Source organism: Emydura macquarii, unplaced genomic scaffold (genome assembly GCF_026122565.2).
Source record: "Emydura macquarii macquarii isolate MOO-44397 ecotype Brisbane River unplaced genomic scaffold, CSIRO-AGI_Emac_v2 contig_3485, whole genome shotgun sequence".
In the NCBI taxonomy this organism is placed as follows: Eukaryota; Metazoa; Chordata; order Testudines; family Chelidae; genus Emydura; species Emydura macquarii.
The window spans coordinates 563990-591414 of NW_027133622.1; the positions used below are offsets into that span (position 1 = coordinate 563990).

Sequence of the window (27425 nt, forward strand, 5' to 3'; positions counted from 1 at the left end):
GCACCCCGTGAAATCACTAAGAGATGAAATGACCAAGGGCTGGGCTAGGTGATAGAACCTCAGCAGACACTGGCACAGCTAAAAGCAGAGGAGAGCATGACGTAAGGTGACCAGAGGTCCTGATTTTATAGGGACTGCCCTGATATTTGGGGCTTTGTCTCATATGGGCACCTATTATCCCCCCCTTCCCCTCCCATGGCCCGATCTTTTCACACTTGCTATCTGGTCACCCTAGTGTGACGCTAGCCAACAGTGGCTGAGGTGTCATGTGATCAGCCAACCCACCGGAGCACACCCCAAGACTCGGGGACTTTTGCTGACCTCGGCCAACAAGCGGTGAATGGGGTGCAGTGGAAGGATCCCCACCAGGTGGGAAACTGAGGCAAAGGCCAAAAGCCCAAAATAGTGAGTGGGAGGGGTGGTGGTGGTGGTGCCGGCAGATGTTCTCCCTGTTGTTTGCATACTTCGGAGTCATTCTTGCGGTGTTTTCCCGAATGAATACCGTGTTCCCTTTCCCCTGAGTAAAAGTTTTCTTTTCTGGTCCACAGCCTCCTTGCTGGTGAGCGGGGAAAACTTGGCGCTTAGCAGCACTGAGGAGTTTCGTTTTCCCAGATTTCTGCGTGGTAGTGTTACCCAAATAACAAATATTACAGGATCTTATTAGGGGATAAGGCAACAAGCCGCATTTATTGTGAACACAGAAACTTCTGTAGATAGTATCAAAGAAAAGAAAAGTATCAACATTGTAATGACATTAATATTGTGCTCTACTTAGTGAAATAGCATTAATAATAATGTAAACACTAGGAAAACAGTATTAACATTATATCAATACTACAAATTACAGAGACATGGTTCAATTGATGCTTTCATTCACATTCACACACACTGACAGGCACACACAGATAGAGACAGACAAACATACATAGGGATCTTCCAGATGTCATAGTTACCAGCTTCTTGGTGCTCATGATAGTCACTGGCCAGGTGACTAGAGCATGAGGATGAGGAGCAAGGTTCTGTTGATGCGCATCGGTACTCCTGGCTGATGTGATGTTGTAGACCCGAACCTCCAGCCTTCATCTTCTTGTCCCATTTTATAGGGAAAGGACCCCATGTCAGTCTATGGGTTTTGCACTGTCATGCTGCAACTGTCCTTGGTGTGATTTTTCAATCACCCACATTGTTGCAAGCCTGATTAGATTTTTGTCCTTTGAAGTGCACTGGCTCCAAAGTCATCAGGGTGGGCTCCTCTTCGGCCATTTGATCATCTTTGCTTCTTTCTGCTTCCCTCAAGTGTTTTAGGTGAGGCTGGTGTTTTCTTCATGTCTGTTTCGATCTCCCTTACTCAGACCAATTGTTCAATCACTCTTTTTGTCTACACCCAACTCAATTGCTCAGCCATTCACACTTCAATCACTCAGGGCCAACTCCTAGCTGTTTAGAGCAAACCTTATTTCATTTTTGACAGTATCTTTCACAATTAGATAGATACATTACATTGCACAGTGTGGCTTTTGTATTTAGAATAGGATTTTTACAAATATATTGGAAGTAGGTAAAATTAACAGATAAACTGGCCAGTGGACATAGTACAGACATTTACAAACAATCTTAAAATTATACAAAGTACAGACAGACTTGAATTAACATTTAAAAGGGTAGAACAGTAAGAGTCAGTTTGAGGTTTTAGCTTTTGATTCAGACTGATGTGCCTTTTGGTAGGAAGGGGGTTGTGTGTTTGTGGCTCTGTTCTTACATATATTTCAAAAACAAGATTTTGGCCAACAGTAGCTCAAGCCAGTTTTGTTTTGTACCCCGGCTATTGAAGCTGGCCCTCCTACTGCTGACAGTTTCGGGGTTCAGTGGAGCAGGGTCACCCCTTTATTTCTACCCACCAGTAGGCTCTGAGATTGCACTGCTCCATCCCTCGCTCTCCAGTAGATGGAGATCGTGTTTAGCAAATTCCTTTGCTCCTTCTCTTACCAGAGTCTCTGTGGGCCGCTTGTTTCAGAGACGGTGTTCTCGATTAGCCCAGCATTTCCCTGGGACCTTTCCCCTTAACAAAGACAAATGCAGCTCAAACATTTTGGAGTTTTCCAAACCGCCTTTTCCTCTGGCAGTGGGGACGGTTCATGTAAAAAATTTTGCCCAGCCCTAGATGTTGGAATCTTTCTCCTTCCATGGACAGCGGGTTATATGGGCAGGTGTGGCTGGGTCCTACCTATATTCTGGGTGGGAATTGGTGTCCCCTACAGGGGAAAGGCCCCATGTCCCATTCCCCACCCCTTTGAGCCAGTCAACCCTCCCACCCTCTTCCTTCTTCATGCTCTCAGACTTCTGAAGTCCCTTAGGGCCTGGCTTAAAGGGCCACCGCCCAAACTCAGAGCTTCAGGAGTAAAAGAAGCAAAGCTGGATAAAGTGAACGGAGTCCCGTGCCAGAGGATGCAGCATATCCATCCTTCGTCCTCAGGCCCAGTCACAAAACCGGCATCTACATTTCCTGCACCTTTCCTAGCCCCCCACCCCAGCTAGTATGCTTAACGGCATCTGCGTGGTGGATGAGACCCTCTAACAGGTTCATATCCATGAATGATCAAAGGCGCTGACCTCCAGCACCCCGCTCCCTGGCTCGGGGTGGTGGTCCCGTGGCGGCTGAAGAAATCCAACACATTGCAATGCGAGCATGTTTATTGTAGTGGCAGATAGAGAAACAGAGTAAGCATCAACTGGGTCAGGTGAAGAAGGTCCAGCGAAGAGACACAAGAAATGATAAAAGGATTAGAAAACTGGCCTTGGGGTGAGAGACGCAAAGCTCACCATCTATTTAGCTTGACAAAAAGAAGGCTAAGGGGTGACTTGATACCAGTCTATAAGTACCTTTGTGGGGAACAAATCTTTAATAATGGGCTCATCCATCTAGCAGACAAAGATCTAACACGATCCAACGGCTGGAAGTTGAAGCTAGACAAATTCCCACACTGAAAATGTGAAATGCATTTTTGACAGTGAGGGTAATTCACCATCGGAATGACTAACCGAGCGTCGTGGTGATTCTCCATCACTGACAATTTGAAAACCAAGATTGGAGGGTTTTCACAAAGATTTGCTCTAGGAATGATTTTGGGGGTGTTCTCTGGCTGTGTGACATGGGAGGCTCAGACCAGCTGGTCCCTTCTGGCTTGGGAATCTAGGAACCTACGAATCCAGGCCGTGCAGAAGGTAAGTCCCTCTTTCCGTTGATGAGTTCTGAGGGGCAATGCCAGGGTCCCATCACTGGCCCCGATACAACTGGGGAACCCCAACTGTGCAACCTCCACTGCACTGCTAGGGTTGCTGACATTGGCTGGACGTATTCCTGGAGGTTTCAGCATGTGATGTAATCTTTAATTAAAGATTCATCTTTAATTCCTAGACAATCCTGGATTGCCCAGCTTTCTGACTCTCTCTGTAGGAGTACACATGGCCATGACAACAGCCCCAATGGCGGCTCTGCCAGTGCCCAGCTGGCCAGCTATTAGCCGGTAGCAATCAGAGGCGGTGAGTTGCCAGCTGGCGGCGGGAGGGGAACAGGTGGGTTATGTATGGTATGCTGGTAGAGGAATCCCGGGAGTTGCTTAGCTTGCTTTAACTCCCAGAAGTTGAGAGGGTTCAGAGTCATAGAAATGTGGGGCTGGAAGGGATCTGGAGAGGTCACCCAGCCCAGCCCCCTGTGAAGAGGCAGGGCCAAGTAAAGCTAGTCCTAGACCGTCCCGGACAGGTGTTTGACCACACTGCTCTTAAAAACCTCCAATGATGGGGATCCCACCACCTCCCTTGGAAGCCTGGTCCAGGGCTTAACGACCCTGAGAGTTAGAGAGATTTTCCTAATGTTGAACCTCAATCTCCCTTGCTGCAGATTGAGCCCCTGACTTCTTGTTCTACCTTCCTGTCCTCCCACAATGCATCGTGGGAAAAATCCCAGCAGGGCCGAGCAGCGGAGCAATGCACCTCCGGATACTGGCTCTGGATGCAGTGCAGCTCTTGGGGAAAGTGCAAGAGAGGAAGCTTATACGGGAAATAGCAAAGCGGTAGGGGTCAGCTGCATTTTTCTATCATTATTCCCCATTAGCTATAGCGGAAAAATAAATGGTTTCCTCCTCCGCCCGGAAGACAAGGCCATGCACACGACAATCCACAGAGCTCATGGCAAAAGGCAGCCCTGCGATTGCTGCTTCCTTGCTCCGGTGTGGTGGGAGCCTCACAAATGCAGCACTGTTGAGAGATGCAAAATTGCACTGTTAGCCGTCAGCACACCCTTCAGCCATAGACCCCAGGGCACTTAGAGCAGCTGGGTCAGTTCTGTTCTTCCCCTGGCAGAGTGGGGGCAACTGGGCACATGGATGCCCCCAAACACAACCAGGGAGTCAGTGGCAGAGCAGGGAGAGAACTCAGGAGTCCTGGTTCCCATCCCCCCCCCCCAAGTTACTCCCCTGCCTAGAGCTAGGGAAAGAACCCAGGAGTCCTGGATCCCAGCCCCCCTGACTCACCCTAATCCACTAGACCCCACTCTCCTCCCAGAGCCAGGGAAAGAACCCAGGAGTCCTGCAACTACTAACGGTCCCTACCCTGACACACACAAGCTGCCCAGCTGAGGGATGACCCCGTCCTACCTTGGTGAGGAGGGCACTTCTTTACATAGGGGTCTCCTGGGAAAGAAAAAAGAGACAGTTACTTTTCCTTGTGGCCCCTGCACCAGCCAGTCCCCTGCCCTGGGGCCGGGTCGGAGCCGGTGCCCCCAAGTGGGAAAGGCCCCGTGTTCCACTGAGCCGTAGCTACGTTTGAACACCCTGGTGAAATTCCATCGTCCTTCCCACCTCCCTGTCCTCACCTTTCCCCACGTAGGCGCAGTTGTGGTTGCTGCATGTCCCCACCGATCTGGCGTAGACTATCTTCCCCTGCCATTGCTGCTGGACCTGGGTGACCTGGAACATCTCGGTGGGCGGCACCAGCACCTCTTGTTCTGCAGGGTAGAGGGACAGGCGCCGCAGCGAGCATCCTGTGCAGGAAACCAGCACGAAGAATGTCTTTTGGCCGAAGTTGGCTGCCGCCTTCGAACTCTTCGAGGTGGAGGTGAACTGGCCGAAGCGAAATAATGGGCAGATGGAGAACATTATGTTGGTCCCTCTGTAGATGGTAGCACAGCTGGGCTTTATCCCTCATATCTCTTTGGGCGCCTGGGTCAACAGGAAATGCCAGGCCTTGAAGGGGTAGCTGGAGTAGGCGTGGGGTCCCTTCCAGCCCGTCCTGGTTGCAGCATTGAACTCCCTGTACAGAGGTGGTTTCTCGGAGGTGTAGGCCACCACGGCAACGCTGCAAAAAGCTGTCGTGTTGGGGAAGATGTTCACATTATGCTTCCTCATCCACGTCTCCTTGGCCGCGTCCCAAGCCAGGTAGAACTTCTTGTTCATGGCCAGCTCCTTTTGGATCAGGTAGGGGAGGTGTTGCATCATGGCGTACTCACAGCCTCTGTACAGGTCATCCACCGAGGACGAGGCCAGGTCTAGCATGGGGTTTCCTTCTCCCACGCAGGTCCCATTGGGGCTGGCCTACGAGAAGGTACGGCTCACAGTCAGGCGTGCCACTCGGTGCATGACGAATTAGTTTAGTGCACAACTATTTCGTGCCAGCCGCTCACGCGGGGAAGAACATGGGCAGAGTGTGGTGGGAACGGCCAGCTCTAGTGGTCGGGGCAGAGGCTGGGTATTTGAGGAGCCAGGACTCCTGGGTTCTATTCCTGGCTCTGAGGGGAGTAGGGTAGAGCGGTGCTGGGAGTCTTTGCCCAGGGTTTGCTCCATCTCTAGTTCGCCCTGCCCCATTTTCCAGGCCTCCCCCCTTTCTGTCTGGCAGATCCCCTCCTAATTTAATGTCTCCCCTCCTCCTGCTATCCTATGCGTTCTCCCCGCTTGGGACCTCAGCTACTTGGTTTCTCCAGGGCCTGGCTGGTCCTTTGGCATGGCCGGGATTCATTTGGACCAGGGACTGTCTCTCAGTGGGCCAGGTCTGTGTGTACCACGAGCGCTGCAGGGAATATTGCCCCAGCATCTGCAGTGGGGACGTGTCTGACGCTGATGGTGGGGGGTTGTGACTCAACCTCTCTGAGCCAGGGCGACAGAAGGGTTCTTAGCCGCGTTGGCGCTGGGGGTTGGGTTGGCTTAATGATGGGGCTCAGGGCTGTGAATTTTTCACCCACCCCCCCAACGATGGTACAAGGGGGAGCTAAATTTTCAGTGTAGATCTGGCCTGTGTGTGTGGCAGGATCCAGCACAATGGGGGGCCCCCCCAATCTCGTTCAGGGTTTGTGCAGTGCCTGGCACACACCCCACTTCACCTAGTCCCCCCAGAATGGTCCCTCGCCCCCCACGCCAGCCAGTCCCTTCCAGCCAGGCTCCTCATTCCAGCCTGTCATCCCTTCCTGAGCTGGGCCCCTAGTCCCCCCCAGTGATCCCTGCCCCCCCTCAGTTTAGCCTCCCCAGCCAAGCCCCTCACTCTGATCCGTCTCCTCCCTCTATTTGCACTTGACTTGCAGGGCAAAACCCTGACCTCAGCTAATGTGAGAGATCCTCTACAGTCTACCTACTTTTCATAGATTGCTGGAAAAATGAGGCATAGAGTGTGTCACTGAAATAGAACCAGGAGTCCTGGCTCCCAGCCTCCCCTGCTCTAACCACCAGATCCCACTCCCCTCCCAGAGCTGTAGGTAGAACCCAGGAGTCCTGGCTCCCAGATTCCCTCCCCACTAACCTCTAGACCCCATAACCTGACATTTTCCATGCAACTTTCCAAAGCATCCTCTGTTCTTCATGACATCTGTATGGGATGTGTCACGTACCCCAATGGTGCGATGCAGCCACCTCTGGGGCAGGCAGCTGGGTAACAACCGCACACAATGCTGCACAGGGATGGCTCTCCCAGCACTGAGATGCAGCCATGTCTGGGGCGGGGCGGGGATATTGTTTTGAAGGCACTTACCTCTGAGGTTCCAGCAGGCAGCACCCATGCTGCAGAGAAAAGCAGGAGGGCGACTTTCTGGGGAGACATCCTGGTATCTGATCCCCTAAAAATTCACTGGTGGGGGAGGTTCAGCTGAAAAAGCCCCAAAATGAGCAGAAATCAGAATAGCCAGACATGTGGGAACATCCCCTCTAGGGGCCGCCAGGGTGGGGGGACTGGCTGGCTCAAGGGGGTGGGGAATGGGGCATAGGCCTTTTTCCTCTAGGAGGTGCCAGCTCTGATCTGCCCCCAGGGCAGGGGACCAGCTGATTCAGCGGAGTTGGAAATGGGAGCCGGGGTTATATAGGAGGGTTACGGCATTGCCAACTCTCATGCTTTTGTCACAAGTCTCATGATGATTGTTTTCCTTAAAGCTCCAGCTCCTGGAGTCAGGCAGAGATGTGATAATTTCAACCTTCCTTCATAAAGAAAAAGTAAGTTTCTAGCCTCTGGGGCTGTGGAGAAAGCTTCAGAATGTGACCCCAGGGCACCTTAAAGGCTCCCAAAGCAGAAGGCAAATAAAAAGAACCCCACATCTGTTATTGTTACATCATCTCATGATTTTTGGTGAGCCTGACTCATGATTTTTGAAAATGTTGGGGTCGGCAATACGAGGGTTAGCTCTTACCTCCCGCTCTCTGTCTGCTTCCTCCCATTCACCTTGGGCTGGGAGGTTTTAATAGCAGCTCCTAGGCAGGGGGAACTTGTTATCAAGATCTCTGATACCGGCAAGAAACGTGACTGTTACTGAAACACCAAAATGTGGCAACTTTGGGTTTAACGGGCAGATTTTATCCAACACCCCTTTACATCCATTTCCCTCCTCAGCTCTTTGGCTAGACTCATTGCACAGTCAGCAGATGTTCAGATCTTGAAGGAATCTAGGGTTGAAATATATCCCTGTCCAAAGTGGTCTCAGGTCCTCTTCCCCCCTGCTCTGACCCACCACACCCCACTCCCCTCCCCTCGCAGTGCTGGGGATAGAACCCAGGAGTCCTGGCTCCCAGATCCCCTCTGCTCTAACCACTAGCTCCCACTCCTTTTCTGGAGCTAGGGAAAGAACCCAGGAGTCCAAATGTGGGCGCCCACATTCAAAAAAGAGGACTCAGTGCTGAGAGAGGTGCTAGAGTCATCAGGGGAACGGAGAGCGGATCTTACGAGAGGCGACTCAAAGGACTGGGCTCCTTTAGGCTCAGCCATGGGCCAAGAGGGGGTGTGGTTGCTGGTTCTGAGTACATCAGAGGGGGAGCACCTGGAGGGGAGAGAAGAAGCTGTGGGAGCTGAAGGACAGCGCTGGCCCAAGACCATGCGGGCCTGGGAATGAGAAGAAGGCTCCAGAGAAGGAAGAATCTTGAAGAGCCTCCAATGGGAGCAAACACCCTCACTAGGGACCTTGATGAGTTTATGGAGGGGTTGATAGGAGAGGGTGGCCTGTGGTAGCAGAGAACTTGTCTACACAATCCATGACATCCCTTCCAGTCCTATGTAGCTATGATTCCCAGCCCACCGCTCTGACCCACTAGACCTCACTCCCCTCCTAGGGCTGAGCATAGAACCCAGAAGTCCTGGCTCCCATCCCTCCTGCTCTAACCCAGTGGATCCCACGTCCCTCCCAGAGCAATGGATAGAACCCAGGAGTCCTGCAACTACTAATAGTCTCCAGTCTCAGACACCTCCTTATTTCCTCCTACGTGATACCCATTGTTCCTAAGAATGCAGCCCCCCATTTCCGAGTAAGGGAGCCAAATCCGAAGCAAGGGTCTCTTCCGCCGGCGCCCCCTCCTGCTCCACACAAAGCTTGTGCAATGCACGGCAAGTAGCCATGGTCAGAGGTGGATCCGCTTCCGGCCTTAGCCCCAGATTCCTCCATCCACCAGTCAGTCGTCCCACCTTGCACACCACTGCCACAGTGCAGGGTACAGTGGAAGAGCTCCTTTCTACCACCTGGGTATCCCGTAAATAGCTCCATCAGCCAGCGGAGCTGACCCGTGAAGCTGGTCTCCAACTTAATTCTGGTCTTGGAGACAAAAGTCCCAAGTCTCATGGGCTGTATTTCTGACAGTCTTAGCACCATGGACCTCTCTTGACCACCCCAACATGGGTGAACCTACCATGGCGATCAGACAGGCCTCAGAGGGCCACGGAGATATACCCTTTCCTCTTGATGACCTCTCAGGCCTGGTGGGTGGGCGGTTGGGGGGCAAAGCATGGGCATGTGAATCCCATCAGTGGCCCCAGTATAACTGGAGAACACAAGCCGTTGAGCTCCATCAATAACCTCCTGTACAAGTGCCACATTTCATGATTCAGGGCATCAGTGCCCTCTCCATGGCAGAGCACAAGAGACAAGAGTGGCCGTTGCCCTAAAAGAACACGCGCGTCTAATCATTCCCACCTGCGGGTCAGTTCTGAGAAAGACACCCATCTCTAACCCCTCGCTGGACAAATGGCTCTACCAACATCAATCACAGAACCATAGACACGTTGGGCTGGGAGGGACCTCGAGAGGTCGTCCAATCCATCCCCTGCGCTGAGGCAGGACAAGTAAACCTGGACCATTCCTGACAGGGGTTTGTCCAACCTGCTCTTAAAAACCTTCAGTGATGGGGATTCCACCACCTTCCTCGGTCACCTGGTCCTGAGCTTAAGAAGCCTTAGAGTTAGAAGGTTTTCCCTAATTGCTGCAGGTTAAGCCCATTACTTCTCGTCCTCTGCATGGAGAACACTGGATCTCATACAACCTTTGACATCTTTCAAGCCTGTTATCAGATCCCCCTTTCTTTGCAGTACGAAACACATCCATTTCTTTCAATCTTTGCTCAGAGGTCAGGTTTTCTAAACCTCTGATCATTTTTGTTGCTCTTCTCTGGACACTCTCCAACTTTTCCTCATATTTCTGCAAGTTTGGGTGCCCAGAACTGGACACAGTACGTCAGCTGAGGCCTCACCAGCACCAGGAAGAGTGAGAGAATTCCCTCCAGTGTCTTACAAATGACACTTCTGTTAAGTCACCCCAGGATGACATTTGCCTTTTTGCAACTGCATCACACTGTTGTGATGCATCAATGTGTGATCCCCTCTAGCCCCCAGATCCTTTTCAGCAGTGTTACCACCAAGACACTTATTTCCAGTATTTGTACATTTGATTTTTTTATTCCCAGCTGAAGTACTTTGCACTGGTCTCTATTGCCTTTCATTTTGTTGGTTTCAGATCAATTCTCCAATATGTCAAGATTGTTTTGAATTTTAATCCTGTCCTCCAAAGTGCTTGAAACTCCTCCCAGTGTAGTGTAATCTGCAGATTTTATAAGCATACTCTCCACTCTGGTATCCAAGTCGTTAATGAAAATATTGTCTGATTCAGACTGGGTCTAAATAGGGACTTGGAATGGTTATCTCATTACAAGAAATAATTGTCACTGTTCACACATTCTCACCTTCTAATCAACAGCTGTGAATAGGCCTCATCTACTCTAACTGAATGGACTTTGTTAGCACTTGCCCTCCCCATTGTTATGTTTCTCACCCTTGGATGTATATGTATACCTCCTATCTGTGATTTCCATTTCATGCATCTGACGAAGTGGGTGGCAGCCCAAGAAAGCTTATGCCCACAGAAATGTATTAGTCTTTAAGGTGCTACCGGACTCTCGTTGTTTTTGCCTTATAACCCTGTTATCCTCTAAGTTCTTAGAAACTGATTGTTTAATAATTTGCTCCAGGTATCAAAGTTAAGTTCACTGGTCTATAATTCCACAGCTCCTCTTTGTTCCCCTTTTTAAAGACAGGCCCTATATTTGCCCTTCCCCAGTTCTCACCCGTCTGCTCTGAGTTCTAGAAGATAATTGCTAACGGTTCTGAGATTGCGTCAGCTAGTTCCTTATGTGGCCTACGTGCATTTCGTCAGGCCTGCCAATTTGAAGACATCTAACTTATCTAATTATTCTTTAACCTGCTCTTTTCCTATTTTGGCTTGTGTGTCTTCCCCCTTGTTGCTAATATTAATTGTGTTAAGCATCCTATCACAATCTCTTTAGAGAAGACTGAGGCAAAATAGGCATTAAACAGCTCAGCCTTTTGGATGGCATCTGATATTAGTGCTCCTTCCTTGCTAAGTAATAGACTTACGCTTTCCTTCATCTTTCTCTTGCTCCTAATGCAACCTCTTCTTATTACCTTTTCTGTCCCTTGCTTAGTGTTATTCATTTTGTGTCTTAGCCTTTCCGATTTTGTCCCTACAAGCTATTCTTAGTGCTATTCTTTTGTATACCTCATACATTTGTCCATGTTTCCACTTTTTGTAGGATTCCTTTTTGAGTTCCAGGTCATTAAAAAGCTCCTGATGGATCCATGGGCCTCTTGCTGTTCTTCCTAGCTTTCCTTTCCATCAGGATAGTTTGTAGCTGTGTCTTTCATATTGTCTCGCTGAGAAACTGCAAACTCTCCAGAACTCTTTTCTTCCTTAGATTTTCTTCCCATGTGTCATGCTGGCTGGATTGCGGGGAAGGGGGGCATTTATGATATTGTTTGACATCATGTGAGATATGCCATGTCAGGTACTGCTAGAAAGGATATAATGTGCTAAGTAAGATGATAATGTTTATGTTCATGTGTTATATGTGTAATGGAAGTTATGGATATGGTTGCTATATCTGTATTTCAAATTGTGCTGGGTCTGGGTAATGCCCCAGACAGGATGGCAGGGATGGCCTGCAGGGATGGCCTGCTTAATAGCCCATTAAGACATTCACAGGTGCAAGGGGCACAGAGGGAGAAGCCAGGGATATACCTGATGAGTCACCAGGACTTACTCGTGTGACTCTGGACTCCATTTTGGTTCCTGTGAAATTCCACAAGCAGCATGGCAGGGGCCAGAGGACATAAAAGGCAGGTGCCTGGGATCCATTTTGTCTTCAGTCAGGTTCAGCCACCTATCTACCTCTGGATCAAGTCATCTGCAACTGAAGCTGTGAAACAAAGGACTGAGACCCATCCAAGTACTGGATGTACACCAGAGGGACTATACAAGCCTGCAAACTCCACAATTCTTCTAGAAACCTGATATATATGGACTTTCAAATCATTTGTATGTATCTGATTGCTTTAATCCTTTAACATTTCTCTTACGGTTTGTTCCTTTCTTTTTATAATAAACCTTTAATTTTAGTTACTAAAGGATTGGCTGGCAGCATGGTATTTTGGGTAAGATCCAAACGTATATTGATCTGGTACGGTGGCTGACTCTTTGGGGTCAGAAGAAACCTTTTGGTTAAGAGCATAGAGTTTAAATAACTGGTTTCTTTACTGGACCTAGTGGCTGATTGGAAGCCAGAGACTGAAATGCAATAAAAGGGGGCTGTGTATATTTTTATTTTGGGCTTCTTGATAACCGGTTTGGGGAATCAGAAGCAGTTTGTGGCTGGTTGGGAAGTCTGACTTCAGTGTCACCCACCAGTGCTGGGAGAATCTGCTCTCCTTTTACAGCAGGCCCTGAACTTAACATTTTCAGGTGGCTGCCCTGGACACACCATGGGACCTTACCCACCACTTCTCTGTTAAGGGCATTTTTTTTGAAGTCCATTGTCGTTATTCTGTTGCTACCACCCCTTCCTTTCCTTATAACCATGAAATCTATCATTTCACAATCACTTTCACCCAAATTGCCTTCCACCTTCAGATTCGCTACCAATTCCTCCCTGTTGGCCAGAATTAAGTGTAAAATAGCTGCCCCCACCTCTTCCAATTACTTCCTCCTTCTTTGAAACTTGAAGTTGTCTCCAGCACATGCCAAGAACTCACTGAATATTTTGTGTTTTGCCATGTTACTTTTCCAGTAGATGTCTGGGTGGTTAAAGTCTCCCATTACGACCGGGTCTTGTGATTTGGATATTTCAGTAGTTGTTCTAGAAATGCCTTCTCCATCTTCTCATTTGGAAGTCTACAGTAGACCCCTACCATGACGTTACCCCTATTTCCACCCCCCCTGCTTTTATCTTCACCCAGAGGCTTTGAACAGGAGTCCTTCTGGACCTCATAACAAGTGTATACATTTCTGTTACATAATGCAACACCTCCTCCTCCTCCCTTTTTCCCTTGTACGTTGTTCCTGAACAAGCTATTCCTCTCTAGACCAATATTCCTACCATGAGATTCATTCCACCAACTCTCTGTGATGCCAGTTAAGTCATGACTTACCCCATGTACTAAGACTTCCTGTTCTTCTCATTTCTTCCCCACATCCCTTGGGTGCATGTAGAGACATCTTAGATGCTGAGGAGATTCCCTCACTGATTTGCCTCTTGTTGCTCCTAGGACCTTATTGTCATCTCCAGGGTGTGCATGTCCCTGCCCAGGTCTTGACCCTCACCTGGGAGGATGGATGAGAACACAACCTGCACCCCAGCCCCTCACCTTCGCTCCTGCTCTATGGTCACTGCTGCTCTGCTCAGGACCAGACTGGATGGTGCCATTCATGCCCACGGTGATGAGAAGCATGGGGTAGTGGTCAGAGGGGTGGATGAGCCTCGGTGACCTTTCCGTAACATCTCGGACATGGTCTCTGGGCAGGCAGCCAGATCAGGTCAGCAGAGGGCAGCCCCCTTAGAAGGGTGTCTTCAACCACTAGCGCCCAACGTCTCGTCTTGGATGTGGAGGCCAAGAACCTCCCAGCCTGGGGGCAGGTTCCGCTTCCTCAGCTGTTAGGGTCTGCCCCTCGTCTCCTGTCTCCACGACATCATGCTGGTTCTGGAGACGGGGAACCTGGCTGGGGGTGGTGGCAGAGCAAAGCACTGTCTATTCCCCAAGGCAGCCAGCAGCCAGTTTCCATACCACACAGCAGCTGGTTCCCCATCCTTTTCTGGGGCTGCTGCAGTTTTCTCTAGTCAGCTAGCATCCCCCATCCTGGACATCTCCGTGGGCATCCATCCATGTAGCCCTCATGCTCCCAGGTACTATGCTGTCAAGCCACTTCCTCCTGCAAGTCTGACCTGCTTCCTGAGGGACACCACCAAAAGACGCCGCTCATGCTGGTTGGTTCCCCCTGCCTAGCTCTGTATGGCAAGGGGCTTTCCGGCTGCATTCCCAGTGTGTCAAGACTAGGAACTGGTTTCCTGTGTGGTCAGGCTCCCCATCTTTCTTCCAACGACAAAACCTTTTGCTAAATGTACATCTCCAATAGATTTCGAATATAAGGATATGTAACTACATCCTTCACTTCACAAAGTTTTTGTCTTGGAATTTCCAATTATTTGCAGAAAGGCAGGGTCTTCTAACAAAATACCTCTTCCTATCTATGAGTAGTGTTTTCAAGGGTAAGCGTGGATAAATGGAGTTTACCTGTATCTCCTTTGCGGTATATGGAGTTTAACATCTCAGTTGGGAAATATCAAATTTACTGTACCCTCTTCTTCTTCTTCTTTTTTTTAACCACTACATCACATCTAGCTATAAAGAAAGAGTGTATTCTTCAGTGGAGACCAAATTAAATTAAATAAAATCAGGCATCAAGGATTGAAAGGCCATGGTTAACAATTTATTGAATTTATTCAGCATAACAAAGGTTTTTTGGCTGAGAATTTTCTTAGTTTAAAAAAAAAATTAAAGTATAAATGTCTCTGTCTAGGAGTAAAGATGGATTTTGATTCTACAGAGCAAATTAAGCTAAATCAAAAGGAAAGTAGACCCCACTTCTCCAAAGTTGGTTCTTAAAAATTTACTGGAAGTTTTATTTGCTTCAGTGTAATAAAATATTTAAAACATTTTCTCTTGGAAATAATTAGTGCAGCCATGATTGAGGTTGGTCCGGGGATAGCTTGGGTCTGGCATGAATGGTGGTTGCAGCGGCATTGTAATGCTAGAGAGAGAGTGTGGGAAATTTTAAGGCATGCTCAGTGTGACTCAGTTTACCTATTCACATTCTATCACTACTCACTGGGTGCAAAGGGGTAATTTCTTGGGTCTGAGGGCAGGATGGCGAACCTATGTAGACCCAGCCAAGGGATCCCAAAGACCTGAGATGCAACATCTGTAAGATAGGGCATAAATTTGCCAGCTGCCCAACGAAGGTCTAACCTGGAGGGCCGGGGGGTGATTTCCCTCCCCCCACCCAGTTAGGATGCCTGTTGCAAAGACACACTTGAAATGGGGGTGCCAAGGAGGGGCACAAAGAGGTTAGGTTGCATGATGGGAAATAATCTGGAAGACTGGCCTGGCAGTGCCACTGCACCTGACCCACGGGCCCAACCCAGCAGGCCGCTGCCTCTGGCGTGGTGGGTGGGGAGAAGTGCCCCCCTTGGTGCAGACTTGAATGAAGCTAGGGAAGACACTCCCTCTAAAAAGGGGAAATTGAGGCACAGCTACTCAAGCCGGAGGCGCCAAAGCTGAGTCCCCTGCTCAGCGTGTCATATTCATTCTGGTCCACACACAGGTTTTGAACCAGTTTTTTTCCTGACACAAACACACAGACACATGTTCCCCCTGCCCCAACCTAAAATATAGATCTATTTTATACCATTTCTGCCTTGGAAACATTCACGAATGAAAAAGATCTGTATCCCCGGCCCACAGCAAACCAGGCGGGTGTCACTGTTATGCAGGAGTTGGGGGTGTGATTGTCAACATATTTGTGGCTTCAGTCTCCTCTACCCCCCATTTCTGTTTTAATTTGCCTTATTTACATATGCCACAAGCAGGAAGTCACCATTACTCGGCACATTAGAATGTGCTAAACCTATAAATTGGTATTAAATAATTATATGATTAAATTGTAGTTATAATAAAGCAACAAAAGAACATGAAAGGAATTATCCTGGTCCCCCCCACTCCCCAGCTCTGCCGGTGTTCCTCAGTCCTGACCCACAGCCCACTGCTCCCCCAGCCCTGGAATAACCCTGCAGCGTGGCACCCCTTACCAGGCTTTCCGCCCCCATTCCCCACAGGAAGCAGCCAGCAGCAGCTGGTTGGGGCAGGATGCCTGGGTTCACCCTGCAGGAGGCGCTGGAGTATCCAATCACCTCTGGACGTATCTGGGACGTGCTCCCGTATGCAGCGGCTGGAGGCACTGACCTGACTGTAGACCCCTGTTTGGTTGGGGGCAGCACACAAGAACCCCCAGCTCATTATCCTTGCCAGGAGACAGGCTCCCCGCCATGGGCAGACCAGGGGGCCCCTGGAGTCACCCTGAAACAGAGAGGTGGGGAGTTAGTCACCCAGGCAGGGCTGGTGCCCCTTTTCCTTCCCCCACCCAAGTGGGGCTCCCTCATCCCCAACCAGTTGGGGATCCATTTCCTTCACTCAGCCAGGGGGCTGTCATCTCTCCCTCCTCCACCCATCTGGGGTCCCCTTTGTCTCTCCCCCACCCAGATAGGGAAGCTCCCATCACACCAATACCGCCCTCCCCGGGTCTTCCCTCCCTGCCCTCAACCTTTTGGGGTCCCCCATCCCCCACTCAGCCAAGGGTCTTCTGTCACATCCCCCTACATTTGGTAAGGGCTACTGGGGAATTTCTCCTAGTCCCGTTCAAAATCATTGTGCTTACAGGGTCCAGGAAGAGCAGGAGATGCCAATCATAGCTACCACCCCACTGCATTGTGGGAAGCTCAAGACACCACACCACAATGGTCCTTGAGTAATCCCCCCTCCAGCACCCAGCACCCAGTGCATTGTGGAAGGCTGAGGCACTGCAATAATTTCCCTGGAGCTGCGCAATGCATTGTGGGAAGGCTGAGGTGCCGTGCAGCAAGGGTTGCTGGATGATTTCTCCCAGAGACAGTGCAATGAATTGAACCCGTGACGCCCGTCAGCAGCCCATTTCCCTGCCTTCGGCGCGGGAGCTAAATGGTTAACTCACAGGGCCGTGGGGAGAGGAAGCTGCAGTAACAGGGAGCAGCCACTAGAGGGCGGGGGAGGCTGCAGTTACAGGGAGCAGCCTTTGGAGGGCGGCGTTCACCTGGCAGGCGTCTCCTCTAGGCGTCTCCAGGGCGGGGTCAGAGAGGCTGCAAGGGGAGAGCCTGGGATGAGGAATAGAACCCAGGCGATGGGGGGGAGCCCCTGCAGAGCTCCCAGAGACCAGGGCAGTGAATGGGACCCAGGCGCCCGGGATGGCATCAATCCCAGCCCCCGGGGGACGTGATTGGATGGGACCCAGGCAGCCCGTTCAGCAGAGCCCCCAGATCCCACAGGGAGTGAGGGTTTGGGACCCAGACGTTTGGGACCGTCGCCCTGCTCCCCAGGGGATGGGACCCAGGTGTCCGGGACACCCCTGCCCCCGTCACCTCTGGGGTTGTCAGCACCCACTGTTGATCGATGCGTGACTTGTGAGTCCAGGAGGCACAGGCTGGCCTGCCACAGCCATGCTCCCTCCGTGACTGCCCTGCCCCCCACAATCCGGCCAGCGTGGGAGGGGCGGGCGCAGGCTGCAGGGAGACCAGAGACCAGGGTGAGGGGCAATGGGTGGTTGGTGGGGTTGGATGGGGGAGGGATCCCCCAATGGGGGAGGTGGGAAGAGCTGGGGGGGGAGGATCTGGGAGGGGTCCTGGCAGTGGGGGAGGAGGAGCAGGGTGGGGGGCACAAGCATAGGGTGGGGAATGGGGAGGGATCATATCATCACCTGGGAGGGGCTGGCTCCGTGTGATACATGCAGTGGGGGTGGGGTGGGGTGGAGAAACCAAGTTAAATAGAATGAGGGGGAGTCTCATCTGGATTAGCAGGGAGGTGGGGTACCGGGCTAGATGGGCCCAGTGCGCCCAACCCGGCCTCAGCTCTGCTGGTGCCCCTCACTGCTGGCCTGCAGCCCCCTGGGGCACGTAGGGATACAGGCTGGGCGCCCATCAGGGGCCCGGCGGAGCTGTTGGCCGGGGAACGGCGTCTCCGGGCCCCGTGTGCCGTGAGCTCATCCCTCCAGCTGTCTCGCTCTGGCTGCAGGGCCTTGGGCAGTGGCCAGATATAACAGCAGCAAGCCAGGAAACACAGCTGCCTAGACACGTCTGGTGGGTCAGAGCGGGGGGGAGAGGGCTGGGAGCCAGGACTCCTGGGTTCTCGCCTTGACCCAGGGCGGGGGGGTGAAGTCTAGTGGGTAAGAGCTGGGAGAGGGTTGGGAGCTAGGACTTCTGGGTTCTCTCCTGGCTCTGGGAGGGGGATGGGGAGAGGGCCAGGCAGCATCTTGTGGTTGGTCCAACGGATTCCCTGCAGAGGGGCAGCAGCAGGTGCTAAGGCCGAAGGGTCGGACTCTGTCCAGTTTCTCTGAGCCGTGCCCAGTTCGGAATCTGCCCAGCCCTGCTCTCCCGGGACCATGCCCTCCCGGCCACCAAGGTCACCCCTCTGCCGTGCCCTTCTCCCTGCAGTGAGGCTGTGAGCCAGGGCTCCTGGGTTCTCTCCCCCACTCTGCCCAGCGGGGCACCTTCCTCTAAACCGTGTCATTCCTCCCGGAGTGGAAGATATTCTGAGATCCTCTCGTCCATGCCTGTTTCTGCTCAGGGCTCCGCGTCTGGTTAGGTCCCCCAAGCCGTGGGAAGTGGTATGCACGGAGGGAACAGCTGGGCCTTACGGGATCTAGAAGCGGGCAGCTCTAGGACTGGAACGTCCGTCTGCGCCCAGGCGTTGACCAAGAAATCTGGGATACAAGCACAGGAGGAAGAATCTAGCTCCTGTCCCGGGGGGGCTGGCTGGCTCAGGGGGGCTGGGACCGAGACACGGGGCCTTTCCCCTCTGAGGGGCGCCGGCTCTGCAAGTTTCCGCCCTGTTTGTTTATTGTTGGCGTTTGCATTTTGCAGTGGCAAGCCCTGCACCACTCTGGCCGGGGCCTTTGCCCGCTCTGCTGGTGGCTCCTCAGTGTCCAGGGAAATTCGTGAGTGATTGCTGAGTAACTGTGGCGAGCGTGTGGCGCAGAGTCTCTGCCCGGAAATCTGAGCCCCGTGTGGATGCCAGAGACTTTTTCCTCTTCCCTCCATCTTTGCCCTCTTTAGGCAGCACGAGAGGGGTGATGTCTTTGTGCCGCACCTAGCACTGTGACAGGAGAGTCAGACCTAGTACCCCCTAGAGGGGAAAGGCCTGTGTCCCATTCCCCACCCCCCTGAGCCAGCCAAGCCCCCCAGTTGGAGTGAGACTTTTTGCCTGGAGGCTGATGGAAGGATGGCATTGTGGAGGGGTTGGCACCCAGGAGCAGGGCAAGGCCTGAGAGGAGTCAGCCCTGAGCCACGCCCCCACAATGCCCCTGGGGGCAGGGGAGGGAGCAGCTCCATGCAGTGCATTGTGGGACGCTAGTGACTGTACCCTGTTCAGGGCGGTGCAGCAAAGGCTGCTAGGCAATTTGCAGTGCATTGTTGGAGGCAGCCATGTAGCTGATGCCCAAGTGCATTGTGGGAGGCTAGCGATGCTAACCTGAATGGGGCCTTGTAGCTAGGGCTGCTGGGTAGTTTGCAATGCATTGTGGGGTCCAAGCCCAGCCCATCTCCCTCAGGGAGGCAGACACAAGGACAGTTGTGCAGCAAAGCATTGTGGGATACCAGTGAGGCCCCTCTGTACAGCGTCATGCAGCAAGGACATTTGCATTGCATTGTGGGAGAAAGGTAGCGCGAACCCCATGGAGCCACCACACCAGTGCATTGTAGGATACTGGTGATGGTTCTCCAGCTCAATGCAGAAAGGCTTGCTGGGAAATTTGCAATGCATTGTGGGGCAAAGCCATGAAACCGCCACCTAAGTGCATCGAGGGACACTAGGGATCCCATCCTGTCTGGGGCAGGGCAGCAGGGGCTTCTGGGTAATTTGCCGTGTGTTGTGGAAGAAGGGCAGCTCAGATGCCAGGGAGCCACCACACTAGTGCATTGTGGGATGCCTGTGGTGTCTCTCCATAGGCCCCTTGCAGGAGGCACGGTGGGATCATTTGCGATGCATTGTGGGACTGGGTAGCAGGAGAGGCAGGGTTGAGACTTGTGACCAGCGATGACTCTCTCTGAGATGCCTCCATCTCACCCCCAGTCTTGGGGCCCTCCCCTCCTGGCTAACATGGGACCCCGCCAAAACCTGACATGGGGCTGGGAGAGGCGGTTCCAGTAGTGGGATGAAGAATGGGACCCAGGCGTCCGGGATGGCAGCACCCCCAGCCCTTCTCCCCAATGCAAGGCCTTTGGGGGCAAACTGAGCTGACACCTTGTGTCACTCCAAGGACTGTTGTGAGGGGGAGAGTTTCTGGCAGGGACTGGGGGACCCCACGTGTTCTGGCAGGGATTCGGGCTACGACTCACCCCCAGCATCCTCCCCCTCCCCGTGCCCTGCAAAGAGCCAGAGAGGAGTCTCAGGGGACAGAGCTTTATTAGGGGACAGAGAGTGGGGGACAAGGGGACAGGAGCCAGTCTCTGGGGTGGGTGCCCCTCACTCCCGACCTGCAGCCCCCTGCTAGCCCAGACCTGGGCTCCCCGCCCATCACAACTCTGTCAGGGCCCCTCAGTCCTGACCCGCAGCCCCCCTGCTGTCTCTTCTCCAAACCCTGAGACCGGGCTGGTGCACCCCCAGTGCCGGGATTCAAACTCACGTCCCCAGCCCCAGTGAGCCCCGGCGCCCACTCCTACAGGCCCAATCCCGACGGTTCCTCCCCCACCCCCCTTCTGGACCCCGGCTCCACCCTTCTCCTCCCTGCCCCCCGCCACTCCTTCCCCCTAACTCCACCTGGCTCCCTGGCCCTAATCCCGGGGGAGGCGGGAGCTACCCGGCTGCTCAGATGCGCCGGATCTTCATCTCGCTCTTGCGGAGCGAGTAATAGAAGCCCTTCCACTGGGCCCAGTTGAGGCCGTTGGCGTAGGACAGGTGGGCGCCGCCCAGGTAGAAGCCGTTGAGGTTGGAGAAGTGGCAGCTCTTGAACCACCAGGCTCCAGAGGAGAGGGCGGCGCAGTTCTGGACATAGAGATCTTGGTCGCGGTCAAAGGTGGAGAACTTTTGCCCGTTGTGGTAGGATAAGGAGTCACCTGGATGGGGGGAGACAGAGACAGAGAGAGAGGGGAAGGGACGACGTGATGGGCCCGGATGGGGGCATCTCCATTCCTGGCCTCCTTTGGTTTCCTCAGTGGTTTTTGGCTGATGAGAGGGAAGCTAAGGAAGGCCCCGGGACCCCATCAAAGCTCTGGGATTGGTCTCTGGAACTGGATGACCAGGGTTGCCAAGCGACGGCATCAGTGTCCATTGGTCCCCTTGCCTCATCTGGTGTGGGATTGCACTCACAATACAGCGGGGACGAGGGGGTGGAGGGGGTGATGTCAGGGCTCTGAGTGGCAGGACAACAAGCCCCAGCATTAAGATGCAGCAACCTCTGAGGCAGGGCAGCTGGGGAACAGCCGCACAGGGACACTGCCCAGGGTTGGCTTGCCTGGACTGAGATGCAGCCACCTCTGGGGTGAGATAGCTGGGGTTTTGACTCAGAGGAGACTAACACTGACTTCTTCATCAGTGTCAGGACTCCTGGGTTCTATCCCCAGCTCTGGGAGAGGAGTGGGGGCTGGCGGGTTGGACCAGGAAGGTGGGAATCAGGACCCCCTGGTTCAATCATTGCCTGCAGGAGGGGCCTGGGGTTCCGTGGGTCCCATGCCTGGACGCCTGGGTTCTCTCACCTGCCCCGCCATCAGTGAAGCCCCCCACGTGCAGGGTGTAGCCGTCCTCCTCGGCGCTGATGGCGTGGGGCGACAGGGAGAAATCGGCGTACTTGGCCCAGGCCGTGTTGTTCTCAAAGTCCTCCAGGTCCACGCGCAGCTCGTACTTCCGCTTCAGGGTCAGCAGGTGGATGTTCTGCAGGCCTGCGCCGGGGCGGGGGGAGGGAACGTGTGTGAGGATCCAGCAGGGAAAGTGTTAACCGCGGGGTGGGGGAGGGAGGCTGTGTATGTGCTGGGAGTGATCCAGCAGGGAAAGGGTTAAATCTTTGGGGGTGGGCATCCCTGGGGCCAGGACAGAGGGTCTGACCAAGCATGATAGACACCCCCCTCTGCAAAGCCCCCTGCTCTGGTACAAGCCCCTTTCCTTCCTCCCCACCCCAGAAGACAGGAGGCTGCTGTGGGCTCAGAGCCATCCCCTCCTCCCCCCAGGGCATCTGGCCTAGGTGGCTTGTGGGGCTGGAGCAGGGAAGTTGGGGACAGGATGGGGGGAGACATCTTCATTAATGATCTGGAGGATGGGGTAGATTGCACCCTCAGCAAGTTTGCAGATGACACTAAACTGGGGGAGTGGTAGATACCCTGGAAGGCAGCGTTATGATACAGAGTGACCTAGACAAATTGGAGGATTGGGCCAAAAGCAATCGAATGAGGTTCAACAAGGACAAGTGCAAAGTCCTGCACTTAGGAAGGAAGAATCCCAACCACAGCTACAGACTGGGGGCTGACTAGCTAGGCAGCAGTTCTGCAGAAAAGGACCTGGGGGTTACAGTGAATAAGAAGCTGGAGATGAGTCAGCAGTGTGCCCTGGTTACCAAGAAGGCTAATGGCATATTGGGCTGCATTAGTAGGAACATTGCCAGCAGATTGAGGAAAGTGATTATTCCCCTCTATTCAGCATTGGTAAGGACACATTTGGAGTATTGTGTCCAGTTTTGGGCCCCCCACTACAGGAAAGATGTGGACAAATTGGAGAGAGTCCAGTGGAGGTCAACAAAAATGATTAGGGGGTGGAGCACAAGATGTATGAGGAGAGGCTGAGGGAACTGGGCTTTTTTTTGTCTCCAGAAGAGAAGAGTGAGGGGGGATTTGATAGCAGCCTTTCACTACCTGAAAGGGGATTCAGGGAGAATGGCACTAGGTTATTCTCAATGGTAGTAGATGACAGAACAAGGAGCAATGGTCTCAAGTTACAATGGGGGAGGTCTAGGTTGGATATTAGGAAAAAGTTTTTCACTAAGAGAGTGGTGAAGCACGGGAATGGGTTACTTAGGGACGTGGTGGAATCTCCATCCTGAGAGGTTTTTAAGCTGCGGCTTGACAAAGCCCTGGCTGGGATGGTTTAGTTGGTGTTGGTCTTGCTTTGAGCAGGCGGTTGGACTAGATACCTCCTGATGTCCCTTCCAACCTGCATCTTCCATGATTGTAATGGGAACAGGGGGAGAGTGTATAGGTATGGATGGATAGATAGAGTAGATAGAGGGATGAGGGGAGTGTGTGGATGAATGGGTGGATGGGTGGATGGAGGGGGACATGGTGGGGTGGATGGAGGGAGATATGGAGGGGTGAATGGATAGGTTAGATGAAGTGGACAGGCACAGAGCGACGGATGGGTGGAGGGACAGTGTGGCAGAGATTAGGACGGGTAGGATGAGTTGGCCGGGGGAGGTTGACCCTGCCGGCTGCGGGGCCAGGCACCAGTCCCATCACCTACCCAGCCAGTACTCCCCGTCGGCCCTGCCGAATCCGAACCGATAGTCGTTCCAGCCCCGGAAGAAGCTGACTGAGCCATTGAAGCGCTTCTGGAACACCTGGAGGTGTGATGGAGAGGGAGGGGTCAGATGCCGGGGCCCTGCCTTAGGTCTGGCAGGACGTCTCTTATGGCCTGAAACCTCTGTGGGTGATGGATCTAGGGCTGAGCCAATCAGGGACAGATCTCTACCGGAATGGGGCAGGGGAGCCACCCAGGGCTGGGTGGGGGGTGGGGGGTGGGAGCCAGGATTTTTGGGTTCTATCCCCAGCTCTAGGAGGGGAGTGGGGGCTAGTGGTTAGAGTGTGTGTGTGGGGGGATTGTACCCATGCCTCTGCATACCGTCCATTTCCCATCGTCCGTGGTCATGTCGCAGTAGACCGGCACAGGGATGTTGGGGCCGGATGGGTAGATCAGATAGAAGCCGTCCAGCTCTGATCCCTGGTCGTAGATGTCCTCACAATCCAGGGGGAAGGATTCGTCCGCACACAACTTCTGCTGGGCTGCCCGGTGGAGAGAGCATTAGCAAGACCCTTTCCGCAGTGTATCCTGAGCTGGGCATGCACTCTCAAGCTCTGCCCTCTAGCAGCACCGCATTGACCCTCTAGGGCCTCTATGCCCTGGCCAGTCGCTAGCAGGTGACAGGGCAGGCTACGCACAGCCGGGATGCGGCTTGGAATGGGAGTCGGGACTTACCTGGACCATTGATGGCTTGACCATTGGTCGTGGGAACCCGAGCCAGGAGGAAGAGGAGCAGCGGGAAATGGACCAGCAAGGATGCCTGTAGCAACCAGAGAGAGAGAGACACTGAGTGAGGAAAGGATCTTCATCTACAGACCCCTGAGTCACACCCTCTCCCTGCTCTGAGATGATGGGGGGCAGAGCCCCATATATTCCCCTCCTCCCACCCCCGAGATTGAATGAATAGTTCCACATAGCCTGGAAATTGGTGATGTTTTGGGACTCTCCCAGACCAGTACGACACTCGGACTTTTCCCCTGTAATTCGTCCTCCCTGAAGGAGGGAAACCTGCCTGAATTCTCAGTGGTGCCATGGTTACAACGACCAGGCTCTCCACGGACACCCTGGCTACGGCGCTCCGACCGGCCCTCACGTTCCATGAAAGACCCGCTGGGCATCCAGTGACAGCTGCTTCAGTTGCTTATTCTTGTTCTTCCCTGGAGGTGGCTGGACCCTGATTGTCATAGAAGTGCCTCGCTTTAATTCGCCATTTCCAAATGTTCACTTCCCAATGGTTAATTCCCCTCACTGCAAAAAACTGATGCTTTATTTCCATTCTGAACTGGTCTAGCTTCAGCCTTCAGCTGTTGGATCATGTTAGACCTTTTCTCTGCTGGATGGAAGAGTCTATTATTATATATTTGTTCCCCATCTAGGTATTGATGGACTGGGATGAAGTCACCCCGGAACCTTCTCTTTGTTACGCTAAATAGATTGAGCTCCTGGAGTCTTTCACTTTAAGGCAGGTTTTCCAGTCATTCAAACATTCTCATGGCTCTTCTCTGACCCCCTCTCCAATTGATCAACGTCCTTCTTGGGTGGTGGGCACCAGAACTGGACACAGGATCCCAGCAGCAGTTGCACAGGGCCAAACCCAGAGGGAAAATAACCTCTCTCCTTCTCCTCGACAATCCCCTGTTTACACAGCCAAAGATCGCATATTGGTCCTTTTGGCACTGGAAGCTCATGTTCAGCTGATTATCCACCATGACCCCCAAATCTCTTTCAAAGTCACGGCTTCCCACCCTGCAGGTACGGCCGACGTTCTGTGTTCCCAGATGCATACATTTACATTTAGCCATATTACAACACATAGTTTGCTTGAGTCCAGTTTACCAAGCAATCCAGCTTGCGGGGTATCAGTGACTCGTCTCTTCATTGTTTACTGTTCCCCCAATTTGCATGTCATCCGCAAACGTTATCAGTGATGATTTCATGGTTTTCCCAAGTCGTTGATAAATATGTTAAATATGTTAAACAGCGTAGGGCCAAGAACCCGCTCCCTGCTCCCTGGGACCCCTCCAGAAACACACCCGCTCGGTGACGATTCCCTGTTTACAGTTACATTTTGAGACCTATCAGTTAGTCAGTTTTTAATCCATTTAATGTGGGCCATGGACATTTTAAAAAATCTTTCTAGGTTTTTAATCAAAATATCATGCGGTACGAAGTTAAATGTCCGGCAGAAGTCTATATATGTTCCATCAACACTGTTACCTTTATCACTCAAACTTGTAATCGCAGCAACAAAAATCTCAAGTAAATTTGACAAGAACTATTTTCATAAACTCATGTTGATTGGCATTAATTATGTTAATCACATAGATAGATAGATACATAGATAGATAAAGAGAAATGAGTTATGGGGATAGGTAGACAGCTAGGTACATAGAAAGGGGTATGCATGGGTATGGCTAGATAGAGAGGGCGAGAAGGGATGTCCGGGAATTGCTAACTAGATCCATGTGACGATGGCTGGCTGGATAACGAGAGTTTATATCAGTTGCTGCCTGCTAGCATTGAAACAGACCCACTTGCAGAAGCAGAGATCTTAATGCGATATAAGACAGTGCGTGGCCCCACTTCCCAGCTCCCCCTCTGCTCTCACTTAGCTGAATCTGCCCCCTACTTTCCAGCCCCCCGCCCAGCGCCCCAGGTGCAAGTTACCTCCATGGTGCTCTGTGCTGTCCCAGCCCAGTTTGGAGCCCCTGATTTGTATGGCCGGAGCCGACCTGGATCCCGGCTAGCTCTGTTCCCGTCTTCCTGTGTTTTCCACTCAGCAGCTCCGCTCCCCGCCCCCCCCGACACCCCCAAAGGCCGGGGATCAGCTTACAGTCTATAAATCACAGCTCAGGGGTTGTGTGTAAAACGCAACATCTGGCAGGAAATGAAAGGGGGGGGGGGGGGAGAATCTCAGCCATGGCTTGAGCTAAGGACATCCACGCCCTCCAGGGAGCTTGGCGTGAACATATTGTTCGCCGTTCGCAGGCTCGCGTGTGAAAAGGCCTGGGCCAGCAATGTTGCCTGGCGGAGACGGAGGCTCCATTTGGGGGCTATCAGGGTCAGCTGGGAGCCAGGACTCCTGGTTCAATTCCCAGCTCTGGGAAGGGAGGGGAGGGTCTAGTGGTTAGAGCAGGGGGTCCTGGGAGCCAGGACTCCTGGCTTCAATCCATACACACACTACCCCAGCCTCAAGGGAGGATCCTAAGTGCAAGCTCTAGAGGGTTAAATGTCCTCTCTGATTTTAATATAGCTTTCAGCTCAACCGTGAGAGCCGGCAGCATCTGGCTGGTGCCCACAAGCTCACCCAGGGCTGGAAGTAATCCAGCAGGGAGCTGTCTGTACCAGCTCCCCCTTCACCTCTTTGCCTCCTTTCCCAGCGCCTCTGGGCCTTGCAGGGTGGTGGGGGGAGAGCTGTGTCTCTGGCTCACATCCAGATGTGCACAGCTGCACGTGTTCCCTTCTTATCCCCTGCGCAACCCCCACCTGAGTCTGCGGCAGAGAACTGGCTGGAGGCCAGGGGACCCTGAATTCCCGTCTCTGGGAAGGGAACGTCGTGCCAGCACTAAAGTGAACCCGTTAGCTTGTCCTGCAGCCGTGACGGAGATGCCCCATCTGGGCTCACCTTGCCCATCCCCCACCCGGGGCAGGACCATCCCCGACCATCCATTCCCCGACGGAGACGCCCTGTCTGTGCTTTCTCTGAGTTGTGGCTACCGTTGCAACTTGGACCAGTTTTAATGGCAGACCCAAAAAAAAAACAAACAAACCCGGAGGATCTGAAGTTAAGCCTCTCCCACCCTGAATGTCTGGAACAGAAGGGCCTCCCAGCTGCTGTTTATTTCCCTCGCTTATTAACTCGGAAAGGCTGCGTTTGGGATGAAAGGATTTTATTGGCTTAGAAAGAAGAATCCAGTCGTGAGCATATCCAGCACGCACGCTGGAAACATTAAACAACAAAAAAAGGCCTCAACAGTGGCCAGCGGATT

The 27425-nt window shown here is 52.7% G+C and overlaps 2 pseudogenes; both read right to left on the reverse strand.

Annotated features, from left to right (window-relative positions):
- Positions 1 to 4240: 4240 nt before the first annotated feature.
- On the reverse strand, positions 4241 to 7080 carry LOC137144801 (NAD(P)(+)--arginine ADP-ribosyltransferase 2-like; annotated as a pseudogene).
- A 13598-nt stretch (positions 7081 to 20678) lies between these two features.
- On the reverse strand, positions 20679 to 26406 carry LOC137144796 (microfibril-associated glycoprotein 4-like; annotated as a pseudogene).
- Positions 26407 to 27425: the final 1019 nt, after the last annotated feature.